This window comes from Octodon degus, unplaced genomic scaffold (assembly GCF_000260255.1).
Source record: "Octodon degus isolate 3935 unplaced genomic scaffold, OctDeg1.0 scaffold00005, whole genome shotgun sequence".
Classification (NCBI taxonomy): domain Eukaryota; kingdom Metazoa; phylum Chordata; class Mammalia; order Rodentia; family Octodontidae; genus Octodon; species Octodon degus.
The window spans coordinates 29,983,494-29,996,252 of record NW_004524581.1 but is presented as its reverse complement, the minus strand read 5'-3'; positions in this window follow the sequence as shown (position 1 = coordinate 29,996,252).

Here is a 12,759-nt window from a genome sequence, read left to right as displayed (position 1 = left end):
GTAGCCCAGGCTGTCCTCGAACTGGTGGCAGTCCTCCTGCCTCAGTCTCTTGAGTACCACCACACCTGGCTCTGCCCCTAGAGTTTAAAGCTCTTTCAATTAGAGGTCACTCCTTCCACACTACTCAGGATAAAAATCTTTGGTAGATTTATAGGACCTTCTGTTTTGTGTTTTTATTTTTATTTTTATGTTTTGTTTCTTTCTTTTTTTTTTTTTTTTTTTTGCAGAACTGGGGATTGAACTCAGAGCCTTGCGCTTGCCAGGCAAGCGCTTATTCTACTGAGCCATCTCCCCGGCCCTTGTTTCATTTTTTGAGATAGGGCCTCACTATATAGCTCAGGCTGGCCTTCAGCTCACTGTGTAGGCCAGGCTGGCCTCAAACTCAGATATCCTCTAGCCTTGGCCACCAGAATGCTGGGATTACAGGCATACTAACATGCTATAGCACCTTTTGAGCCTGTTACAGAATGTGGTACCGAATTGAATGGAAAATGCTCTTCACCAAGGAGTTGGAAGGGAATCAACTTTATTACACCAGTAGGCTGGTGGGGGGTATCACTACCAAAGTGTCAGCATCGAGCTGGCTTTGAAATTGGCTTATAGAGAAGCTTAAAAGTGTGGTAAATTTCTATTCTGTGGTGTCAGTCATCTCTCATTGCTAGGCAGAAAGTCCTTGAAATACATGAGTAATAGTGTTGGTCATCTCTCTTTTCGAGAAAGCTAGATGTAGTCATAAAGATCTGGGTCAGGCTATCTCTCGTGTAAACAGTCAAGGGTAGGTGAGTGGAGCTACATAGTAGGCCATATGTGCTATTATGGTGTCAGACTATTAGTTGATTTTGAAATTTTTTAAGTTTTCATCACAGCCTCACACTACTTTGAGCAAGAAATAAGTCATGAGCAAATTTACAGTCACTGGAATGACACTTTATTTTAACAAAATCTGTGCTACAGCACACAAGAAATGCTTCTAGACTAAATGGAGAAAGTTCCTTGAGGTGTGTAGTTTATATAGGAGCTACAGACCTGTGATTGGTCCACATCTGCTGATTGGTTCAAATTTGAGCCTGCTGGGGCTGGTGAGATGGCTCAGTGGTCTAAAGCACCTGCTTAGAACAAGCTTAGCAAAGCATCAGGGACCACGGTTCAATCCCCCAGCACCACATGCCAGCCAGCCCCGCCCCCTGGTGGGCTGAGCTGGCCACACACACAAAAATAAATAAATAAAATTAAAAACAAACAAAAACAAAAAACAATATTTAAAAAAAAAAAAAACAAATTTGAGCCTGCTGATTGGTCCAAATTGCTATAGACTTAAGACTCACAAGCTGAATTTACTGATTGGTCTAAACTCTAGTGTACTGATTGGTTCAAAGTGAGGTATGGTGAACATCTCCTGGAGGAAGTATGGCACTCCAGGAGCTCCAGGACAACCACAACTGTCATGGTCAAGAGTTCCCAGACTAATGGGATATACAAGCATTTGATTGACAGCTGTCAAGTCTCTGTAAAAAATGCCTCTGTAAGGCAGCCAAATACTGGAGTCTTCTGAGAAGGTAGCTGTGTTAATCACAACTATTGTGCAAGCCACTGTCCTCCCCAGCCATCAAAGGAAAGGGGCCAGGCAGAACCTTCTCTGCCTCACCAGGCACAGTATGTGTTTTCCAGAGCTTCACCTGGCAGGTGGTCTTCCCTTCCTTCTCCTGCCTACTTGGCCTCCACCATACTGCAAGATCCTTCTTGAGAAAGGTGCTACATGAAAACAGATCAACTGCTGCCTTGTCCCCTGGGCCATTTGCACAATAAACAGGGACTTTAAGGATGTTCTGCACTAATGTATATTGGGAAGAAGGGGAAGTTGGAAACAAATGGTTACATTCGAAATGATTGCCAGGTTTCCTAACCTTTTTAGAGGAAATTCCAAGAAACCCAGAAGCTTTTGATTAATGGAAACTTAAAGTACCTAAGCCAATCAAACCACTTCCCACACTTGATCTCATTAGAGCCTCCCGACAATCCTGGAGGTGGTCTTGATCACTATGTCACACACCAGGTGACTCACTGGGAAGGAGAAGTAATTTTTTTTTTTTTTTCGAAACTGGGGATTGAACTCAGGCCCTTGCGCTTGCCAGTGAAGTGCTTATTCCACTGAGCCATCTCCCTGGCCCCTAAGGAGAAGTAATTTTCATGGGGTTACATTAACTGGTCAAAATATGAACTTGGATCTTCCCTGGTGGTCTTGTGGTTAGGATTCAGCGCCTTCAAAATGTGAACTTGGGCCATCTCACTCAGGATGTCAATGCTGCAGTTCTCTTCCAGAAAATCTGTTCACCCACAAGGTTTCATGAGCCATCATACCGCAAACCAATAGGGAAAAGTGCCTTTACACATAGATTTTGTTTCCAAGCAGTTCTTTCTCTCTTTGCTTACCTTTTCCAGATTCCTTTTAATTTTCACTTCTCCTATGTTGTTTCTTGATTTTTCAGAAGATGCTGGTGGTTACAGTAAACCACCAAGACCTCTGACACCGAGTTTTCTCTGCACACATATTTTCACACCTGGTAGTGATGATGACCCAATGGTAAGGCTCAGCCTCCCTACCTACCAAGCCATTCCCAATAAACACATTATTTACATAAAGATAGGGCTGGTCAGGTGCAGCTTTGTGATCATTTCCTACATTTCAGTGTCTCCAAGATTCACAACCCCAGTGGGTACCATTGATGTGAAGTACAGTAGAAGCGTTGCCCCGCGGATGGCACAAGGAGGCAGCCCTGCAGAAACACCTTCCAGAGAGGCTGAGCCTGCTGACCTTCTTTCTGGACTTTGGCTAAGATGTTTGAAGACAGGATTTGCCAGAATTGGACAGCGGCCAGGGCAGAGGAGTCAAGTCCACAGAGATCACTGGAGTAATTGAGAAAAGGAACAGGAGCGGAAGTTGAGACAGGTAAGGTCCAGAGTCCAAGAAGTCAGAGTCCATCAGATGCAGTGCAATAAAGCGGTGCCTACCACTGATCATGGACGGGACTTTGATCTTTCGTGGAGCAGAGAAGAACACGGAACCTTCTGTTGATTTAAGCCACAAAGTCCAGGACCTGCAAATAACAAGCAGAGATAGTAGGAGGGCTTCCCATAAAATCCTCCAAAGTTGAGCACAATGGTATATGCCTACGATCCCCGCATTCTAGGAGGGACAAGAGGAATGCTAATTTGAGCCTGACCTGAGCAATTTAGCAAGACCTGCCTCAAAATAAGAAAGGAATGGAGGAGCTGGTGAGATGGCTCAGTGGCCTAAAGCACCTACTTAGAACAAGCTAAGCTAAGCAAAGCACAGGGGCCGCGGTTCAATCCCCTAGCACCACACTAGCGCCACATGCCAGCCAGCCCCGCCCCCTGGTGGGCTGAGCTGGACACACACACACACACACACACACACACAAATAATTGTTAAAAAAAATACCATGTCAAAAAAAAAAAAAAAGATGTATTCTTTTAAAAAAAGGAATGGAGATGTAGCTCAGTGCTAAAACCCTGGGTTCAATCCTCAGAACTGAAAAATAAATAAATAAATAAATAAATAAAATAAAATACAAATTACAGAAAGTTGTTGTTTCCAGTGTATTCCAAGTTTGGCCTGGGGTCTTGGGTATTTATTTTGTGCTATTCCCAAATCTGCTAGTCCATAAAGCAAAGAGAATGTGGACATTTACTGATGAGTCAGAGGACAAATAATCACAATTACACTTGAGTTTGCACAGGGCACACCATATTCAAACTGTACTGCAAAGAAATTCACGCAGGCCTGTTTGGGAAATTTGGCTATTAACGCTGTCATCTGGACTTCCCAAAGTCAGATAAATAGCTTAAGTTTATCTTGATAAGTGGAACTTAAATGTGGATGACTTCACTTTGATTTTTAGCCTTTCCTGTTGGAGTCTACTACAAAGAGCAATGATCTCATCTAACTTTCATTTAATAAATCTACAGGAAGATACATGTGGCTGTGCCATCATGAGTTACGTGGTTTGCCGCACATGCTGCACTTCTCTACTCCGGCCCCAACTCTGTTCGTTGACCAAATCTTGGTTTGATCATCAATTGGAAATGGAATAAGATCTCTGCAGGCTATAGGCCCCAAATTGTCACAATGGGTTCCCATTTCCTGCCTAACAAGGTTATTTCTTCCCAGCAGAAAATAAAATGGTGTGTGACTCTCTCGAGGAATCTACCCTACATCCTGTGCATGAACCTCTCTGGTATTCTGTTGGGCAGGCAGTGGCAGGCCCAGGGTCCCTAGTTGGGCTGATAGGACAAGCCTTAGTTGGGCCACCTGCCTACTATGGCATCAAGTGTGGGCAAAATTCTAAGCTGTGGACAGCTGCTACCCTTCACCTTGTCTAGACACCACCCTGATTGCTCTCAGAATTCCAGAAAGCAGACAATAAACCCTGGCCAGCTTTGTTGGCCATTTGCTGACACCTGTAGTCGAGAACAAGAGAGATGCAGCCAGGTGTGGTAGTGCACACCTGTAATCCCAGCACTCTGAGAGGCTGAGGCCGCAGGCTCACTAAGAATTTAAGACCTGCCTGAGCTGGCTAGTGAGCTCGAGGCCAGGCTAAGCTGCATAGTGTGGCACACACACCTTCTCCCGCCACCAGGTGGAACAAAGTAAAACAGAACAAGAGGAGCTGTGAGCAGCTGCAGAGAGTCTGGGCTGCCTTCTCTGCTCCCCAAAGCATATCTTGCAGAAGGACTGTACCCGTGGCTCTTCACCTTACATCCTGCCATGCAGGCCCTGCTCCAAGGCCTTGATCTTTTTCCTTCTGATGAAACAAATCCACATGACATGTGGACAGAGCAAGGAGAAATGTGGATCACCTGGAAAGGTTTTGGCATGAAGGCGCTCCGCCACTCTAGCCAGGGGACTGATGTAGCCAGGACTGTGAGAGACACGAGAGGTCCCAGGATACTAATGACTACCATTTAGGGTCCACTATGTGCTGGGTACTGTGCTTATTCTGTACATAATGTGCTTCGTGTGGTCCAAGAACTCTGTATGGTTTGCTGTCCCCACTTAATGAATGAGAAAACTGAAAGAGGTTTTCCTGAATCAGCCAAGTTTACACACTAATAGCAGAGTCAGAGCTCCATGTTCACTGAGCAGTTCCCTCCCAGCACACAGAAGCACCGCTTTCCCCTCATTGCTGCCCACGCATCTGGGCCCGTGTGATTGAGTTCTGGTCAATAGAACTACTCCACATCCAGGTTTAAAACATCCCACCCATCTGCTGTCACAGCACTCGGGGAGGCTGAGGCAGGAGGATGGAGCATGCAAATCCTTGCCCAGACAAATTGGCAAGACTGGGGCTGGGGAGATAGCTCAGTGGCGTAAGCGCCTGCCTGGCAAGTGCATGGTCCTGAGTTCTAAGTTCAATTGCTGGTACAAAACAAAACAAAAAAAGAAACAAAAACCTAGCAAGACTCTGTCTCTCAATGCAAAGTAAAGATGCCTGGGGATATAGCTCAGTCATAGTGTGTCCCTGAGTTGGAGCCCCAGGATAGGGAAAAAGTTATAAATTAATAAATAAAACATTTCACCTCAACTTGCACTTTCTCTCTTTTTGAGACAGGGTCTCACTATATGATTCAGGATGACCTTGAACTCACTATGTGGTCCAGGCTGGTCTTGAATTTGCTGTGTCAGGGGGTTGAGGAAGAAAGATCACCACAAATTTGAGGCCAGCCTGCGTTACATGATGAATTCAAAGCCAACCTGAAAATACATGGCTGTGAAGGACCACCTGAGCAGCTCTCCTTGAAAGAAAAGCCATTATCTTCATTTTGGCTGATCCTGACCCTATTTCCTTGTATTGATATGCAGAGAGCTGGCTAGGACTTCTCTTTATCCTTTCAATTGGCCTTAATCAATATACATATATATATAGGTCTAGCCAAGGTACTGGTGGTAATTTTTGAAGATGGCATGTGTGGCTGCCTGATAACCCACATGTGCTGCTCGCCAATATGAGCCAGGTCGAGACAGGGCAAAGAGCCAGCGCTCCGTGCTGTCGGCTGGGATCAAGCCTCGAGACAGAGGCTATGACTTCCCGGGGCTTGAAAGATTACGCATCAGAGCTGAAGCACCAGACCCTCCAAACATTAGATAATATCTCAGTAGCATAATGCAAATTACTCTCTCTATCTATGACAGAGGCAAATGCAGACCACCCACCTAGCCCAGCTCACAGTAATCACCTACTTCCCACAGTTCTCTTCCTCAAGGCACTCCTCAGCTGAATAAAACCGGATGCGGCCCTGGGCTGGTCATCTTCGTGGCTGGACTTAGGGCCCCTTGGCTCCCCAGTAAAAAAATAAAAATTAAAAAAAAAAAAATATATATATATATATATATATATATATGTCTTAGTGTTTTTGTTTTCACCATGGGTTTCCCTTGGAGTGGTAGATTGGAATTAACTTGGTGGGATTCCAATAGCATATTTTTGAGATTATAAGTATAGATTTCTTGGGCCACGACAAGAACCAGGAGGGGACTCCTACACATAGAGAGATCCTGTCTCAAAAATAATAATGATAATTTGTCACCTGTCCTTCATCCTGCCTTAACCCTCAGGTTTAAGCATCCATGTCAATTTTCCCATAATGTTTTTTTTTTTTTAAACTCTGTGGATCTTCTATATTTATTAGACGCAATTCTACTGAAAGGAAGATTTTCCACTGCCTTTCCATTTATTTATTCACTTACTCATATCAGAGGGGACTCAGGCATTCTTATTTTACCTTGTGGATTATAGCCCAGGACAATCATTATTTATTTCAAATGATCCGGTTGTCCCGGATTTGACCGCGCGAAGCCTCGCTCAGCCTGGCGCTGTGTCCTGCGGATGCGTCCCCAACCTCCTTCGAGCACTTGTTTCCTTTCTGGGGCAAGGAGATATTTCAGGTTCATCTTACACTTTTTTTCTGCAACAGTCTGTTCTCCCAGAAGCTCTCACTCCTTTTGTTGGAGAGCGATATTTAGAAACCTGAATCTCGGTGCTCCGACGCGCGTGATACTGGCTTTCCTTGCTTCTGGGCCAGCCGTCTCCCCGGCGGCGGTTGTCCTAGTGCTCGTTCCCAGCCGACTCTCCAGGCACAGCTGTTTTTTCATTTTATTCCACTGCAAATTAGCTTATTAGTACACATTTGCAGCGCGTGCCCTTTACCTTCCTGGGTGGAGTTGGTGCACGTACACGACGCATCCTCCTCCTTTCTGAACCCCTTGCGGGCTGCCCTTTGGACCCCTTCCCCTCTGAGAAAGACCCACCTCCCCACTTCCTGTCATCTGTCTTATTTTGCTTTTTATCTGGGGTTTCTCTTAGAGAACCCAGCTGACATGTAAGCTTGCGGGTCTATGAGAGACACGAGAGGTCCCAGGATACTAATGACTACCATTTAGGGTCCACTATGTGCCAGGTACTGTGCTCCCAGTCTAAGCTTGCGGGTTTATTTCACTTAACATTATGGACTCAAGGTGCATCCATTTTCCTAGAAGAGCCTCAAGTGTATCCTTCTTTGTGGTAGAGTCATGCACCATTGTGCATAAATACATTTTCCTTTTCCGTTCACCTCACGATGGACAGATAGGCTGCTTTTCATATTCAGTTCTTTTTTTGTCCTTTTGTGCGTGTGTGTGTGTGTGTGTGTGTGTGTGTGTGTGAGACAGGATCTTGCTATGTCATTCAGGCTGGCCTTGAACTCCTTGTGTACCCCACGCTGGCCTCCAACTCACAGTGATCTTCCTGTCTCAGCTTCCTGAGTGCGGAGTTATAGGCATGCACCCCCACACCCTGCTTCAGGTTTAGCTACTCTTAGCTGTGCTGCTATAAACACGAGTACACATTTCTCTTCTGTAATGTGATGTCTTCAACTCTTTCCGGAAGATATCCCTAGGAGGGGATAGCGAGGTCAAGTGGAATCTAGTCTTAGCTTTTTTAGGACTCTTCATACTGATTTCCATAGTGGTTGTACTTTTTTTTTTTTTTTTTTTTTTTTCAGAACTGGGGATTGAACTCATGCCCTTGCGCTTGCCAGGGAAGCGCTTATTCTACTGATCCATCTCCCCGGCCCCCATAGTGGTTGTACTAATTTAGATTCCCACCAACAGTGTGGAAAGATTCCTTTCCCCTGCAGCCTTACCAACATTTATTATTTGACTTCTTGATTGTGCCAGTTCTCTCCGGGTACGATGGGGTGCTCAGTGTCATTTTAATTTACATTCCTCTAATGGCCAGTCGTGCGGATGCCTTCGTGGATTTACCGGCTGTGTATTTGTGTGTTTTCTGTGCAGCGTCTATTCATTTAGCTCGCCCATTTTTTATTGGATCTTCTATTTCTGATTTTTTTGAGTTTTTTATATATTTTAGGTCCCTGTCCTCCGTCTGAGGAATAACTGGAGCAAAACTTTCCCATTGTGTAGATTGTCTTTTTACTCAGTTGGTGTTTCTTTCACAGCGCAGAGGCTTTCTCCTTCGATACAGTTCTGTTTGTTTGGTGATCCTTGGTCCTGTCTTCTGTTCAGAAAGCCTTTCCCTTGCCTGTGGCTGCCTCAGTTACTCCTCTCTCACTGCTGGGACAAACATGCGACGCCCAAAAGGAAGGAAGGAGAGGTTTATTGAGCCCACAGTTGGTGGAGGTTTCCGTCTATACTCAGCTGACTCCAAGGCAAAGTGGCATATGGCAGAAAGCAAACCATACATGGTGGCAGAGGCCAGGGATATAGCTCAGCGGCGTAAGCATCTGCCTGGCAAGTGCAAGGTCTTAAGTTCAATTCCTGGTACTGCCAAAAACAAACCCCAAAAAACTAAGAGCATACATGGTGGCAGCAAAAAGCAAGCGAGCACGAGCAAATGGGAGTAATGGCTACAGAGAGCAAGTCTGTCTCCCTTATGATGCATTCAGGCTAGCCACCCCAGGCTTAAAACACCCAGGCTTGTTTTATTTCTTGAGACAGGGCCCACCTTTGTAGTCCTTGAATTCACTGCATAATCCAGACTACCCTCAAACTCGTGGTGATCCTCCTGCCTCAGCCGCTGGAGCAGTGAGATTGCAGGGCTCCACTTCTGGCCACCAAGGGCCTTTGGTATGCACTATCCACTGTCCTCGGTGGGAGTGGATCCACTCACAACATCCTGATCACGTGTGAGAGCTCCTGTCCACCCACAGTCAGGGCCATTCTAAGGGCTGTCAATCTCCTGGGTCTTTACCCGTCAGGTAAGTGATAAACACTATCTCAGTGACTCTTTTTCTTCCTTTTTGCAGCACTAGGCTCTGGATCTAACCCAGGGCATCTTACATGCTAAGCAAGTGCTTTACTAATAAATGACATCCCCAGCATTATGGAGCTCTTTCTATAAGAAACTCAACTTCTATTAAAAAGTCATGTTTATTGGTATATGATTTTTTTATTTTATTTTTTTGATGGAACCAGAGATTGAACTCAGGCCCTTGTACTTGCCAGGAAAGAGCTTATTCTACTGAGCCATCTCTCCGGCCCTGGTATATGATTTATATACCACATATAAATCATATATGAGATTCATCTTTTTTTTTTTTTTTGCGGAACTGGTGATTGAACCCAGGCCCTTGTTCTTGACAGGTAAGCGCTTATTCTACTGAGCCATCTCCCCAGCCCTGAGATTCACCTTTTATTGTTTTTGGTTTTATTTATTTTTATTTTTTTTTAATTTATTTGTGTGTGTGTGTGTGTGTGTGTGTGTGTGTGGCCAGCTCAGCCCACCAGGGGGCGGGGCTGACTGGCATGTGGTGCTGAGGGATTGAACCGCGGTCCCTTTGCTTTGCTAAGCTTGTTCTAAGTAGGTGTTTTAGACCACTGAGCCATCTCACCAGCCCCTTGGTTTTATTTTTGCTTTTGCTTTTGTCTGCAGTACTGGGGATTGAACTCAGGACCTTGTGCTTGCCAGGCAAGCGCTTATTCTACTGAGCTAACTCCCCAGCCCCTGAGATTCACCTTTTATTGGAGCTGTCCCCTGTATGTGGAAGACCTGTAGCTAAAGAATACAGAAATATACTGGTGCTTTGAAGTACCTTTGTGGAAGAAACAAGGCTCACCAATAGTAGGGAGGGAACATTGGGAGCAGATTGCACTCTGGGCAAGACTTGGATGGTCCCATGTACAGACGGGGTGTTCGATGCAGAGGGTGAGCACTAGACTTTGACTATCTGGCCTCAAATCCTGTCTTTGCCACTTATTAACTATGTGGTTTTGTTCAGATTACATTACCTCTTTGAGTCTCGATTTCCTTAGCAATAAAAAATAAAACCTTCAGGGCTGGGGAGATAGCTCAGGGGTCTAAGCAACTGCCTGGCAAGTGCAAGGCCCTGGGTTAGATCCCTGGTACCACATGCTGTACTGGCCCAGAACCCTGGGCACACTAGGCTGGGGAGGCTGAGATAGGAGGATGACTATGAGTCTGAAGTACATAGCGAGACCCTGTATCAAAGAAAGAAGAAAAAAGAAAGACAAACCTTCAAAAGCAAATCATATCAGATATAGTGTTCAGTGCTGACACTAAGGCTGAATGTTTGTTTCTCTTTTCTCTCATCAAAAGTTAAGTCACTGAAGACAGTCTGCCCTAGGGCAGAGAGAGAGAGGGAAAGGGAGAGAGAGGAGGAGGGAGAGAGAGGGGGAGGAAGAAGGAGGGGGAGGGAGGAGGAGGGAGAGGGAGGGAGGAGGAGGGGGAGGGGAGAGGAAGAGGAGACGTTCTCTGTCACAACCTCAGGTCCTCTATGCTGGAGTGTCACACCATAGAGAAGCCACTAAGTTCCTACCTCCAGCTTTCACTGAAAGCTTTCCTGTGTGAATAAAATAAGCTCAGAAAAGATATCATATCTATCTAAAAAGAGACAGTTCAGGAGCAAGTAAGGGCTCCTTTCCAGTAAGGCATTACTAAACATCACCCTACCAGTAAGGCATTACTAAACGCCACCCTACCAAACCTGTTCTTCTGCCTGTCTGATTAGCGCCTGCTGGGCTTCCTTCCTGATGCGAAGGCCTGTTGGTCCAACAGCTTTCCATTAATGAAGTCCTTTAAGAGGCAGCAGATCCCCAGGCCCTGAGACTTGGTCTTGTCTGTTCTTCGCAGCAGTCCCTCTGTTTCCTTCGAGGGAGGCACAGCAGTCACAGCAGAACTAATGAAGAGTTGGCCTGCACGCCTGGCCAGGCACAGATGGGTGGTGTTTGCTGTACTGCCACTCTGTAGGCACCGCACGGTCGCTGTCCCCCTGCGCCTACTGTTCTCCTTCACGGGGCTGGCTGGAGAGTCTCGTTGCTGGGTACCCATTGCTGGGGGTGGCAGCGACCAGGTCACATCCTAGTGGATTTCATCGGCAGGGTTAAGCGAGGCTGAAGGTCACCAGCCAGTCACATTACCAGCCATAATTACAGCCACTTTGCTCCAACCAATACAACCACAGCAAGTCCTCAGCTCAAAATGAGAACTGGGGGAGTCACAGCAGCCTGGCACCCCGTAGTGAGGACTCAGTTGACAGATCAGCCCACTTGGGCTTGGAAGCACAGCTCAGAGCCAGAGGCATGTGGGTCTCTGGAATTCGGCCACTCCCCAAACCCTGGGGTCTAGAAGTGGAACCAAGAATGGCGGATTCTGGAGAGTGCTGAACAGATGGAGAAGTCCCATCCGTCTTCAAGCAGAGAGGACTCGACCTAAGCTTGGCTGTCTAGGCCCTTGCTGGCCTATGATGTGCCATGCCAGAGGAATGGCAGTAGGGGACCTCTGAGGCTGTCCTATCTCTGTGCAGGGAGGAAGTCAGGCTCCAGCAAGAGAGGATGAAGCCAGGGTGCAGAGAGAGGCAAGCTGGCAGAGGTGAGCGACGGCGAGAGGAGACCAAGTGGCATCACGGAAGGCCCTAAGTCAACCATACCTGAGGGGAGCTCTGCCTCTAGGCTTGGCGCCCCTGCTTTGGAAGCTCTATATTCCACATTTGCCCAAGTTAGTTTCAGTTTGATTTTACCATATGCAGCGACAAGAATATTTATTTATTTATTTATTTTTGCCGAACCAGGGATTGAACTCAGGCCCTTGCGCTTGCCAGGCAAGCACTTATTCTACTGAGCCATCTCCCCAGCCCCAAGAATATTTATTATTATTGTACTTTTAAGCAGGGTCTTGCTAAGCAGCTCGGACTTGTAGTGATCCTCCTGTTTCAGCCTCCCTAGCGCTGGGATGACAGGCATGTGCCACCATGCCCGGTTTTGGGGCCTGCATGGCATGCAGTATTGGGGATCAAATTCTGGCCCTTGAACTTGCCAGGCAGGCACTTAGCCTGCTGATCTAACTTCCTGGGCCCTTGTTTTGCTTTTTAAGACAAGGTCTTGATATGTAGTTCAGGCTGGCCTTGAGCTCACAATGATCCTTCTTTATTTTTTTTGTGGTACTGGGGATTGAACTCAGGACCCTGCGCTTGCCACGCAGGCACTTATTCACTGAGCTATCTCCCTGGCCCTTCAGAACGATCCCTGGACCTCCTGCCTCAGCCTCCAAGTGCTGGGCTTACACATGTGGGCCACCATGCCCAGTTAAGGTTTATTTTTAATAGGGCCAGGGAGATGGCTCAGCGGAATAAGCGCTTCCCTGGCAAGTGCAAGGGCCTGAGTTCAACCCCTGTTCCGCATAAAAATAAAAAATAAATAAATAAAAACAATTTTTTTTTTTTTGGCGG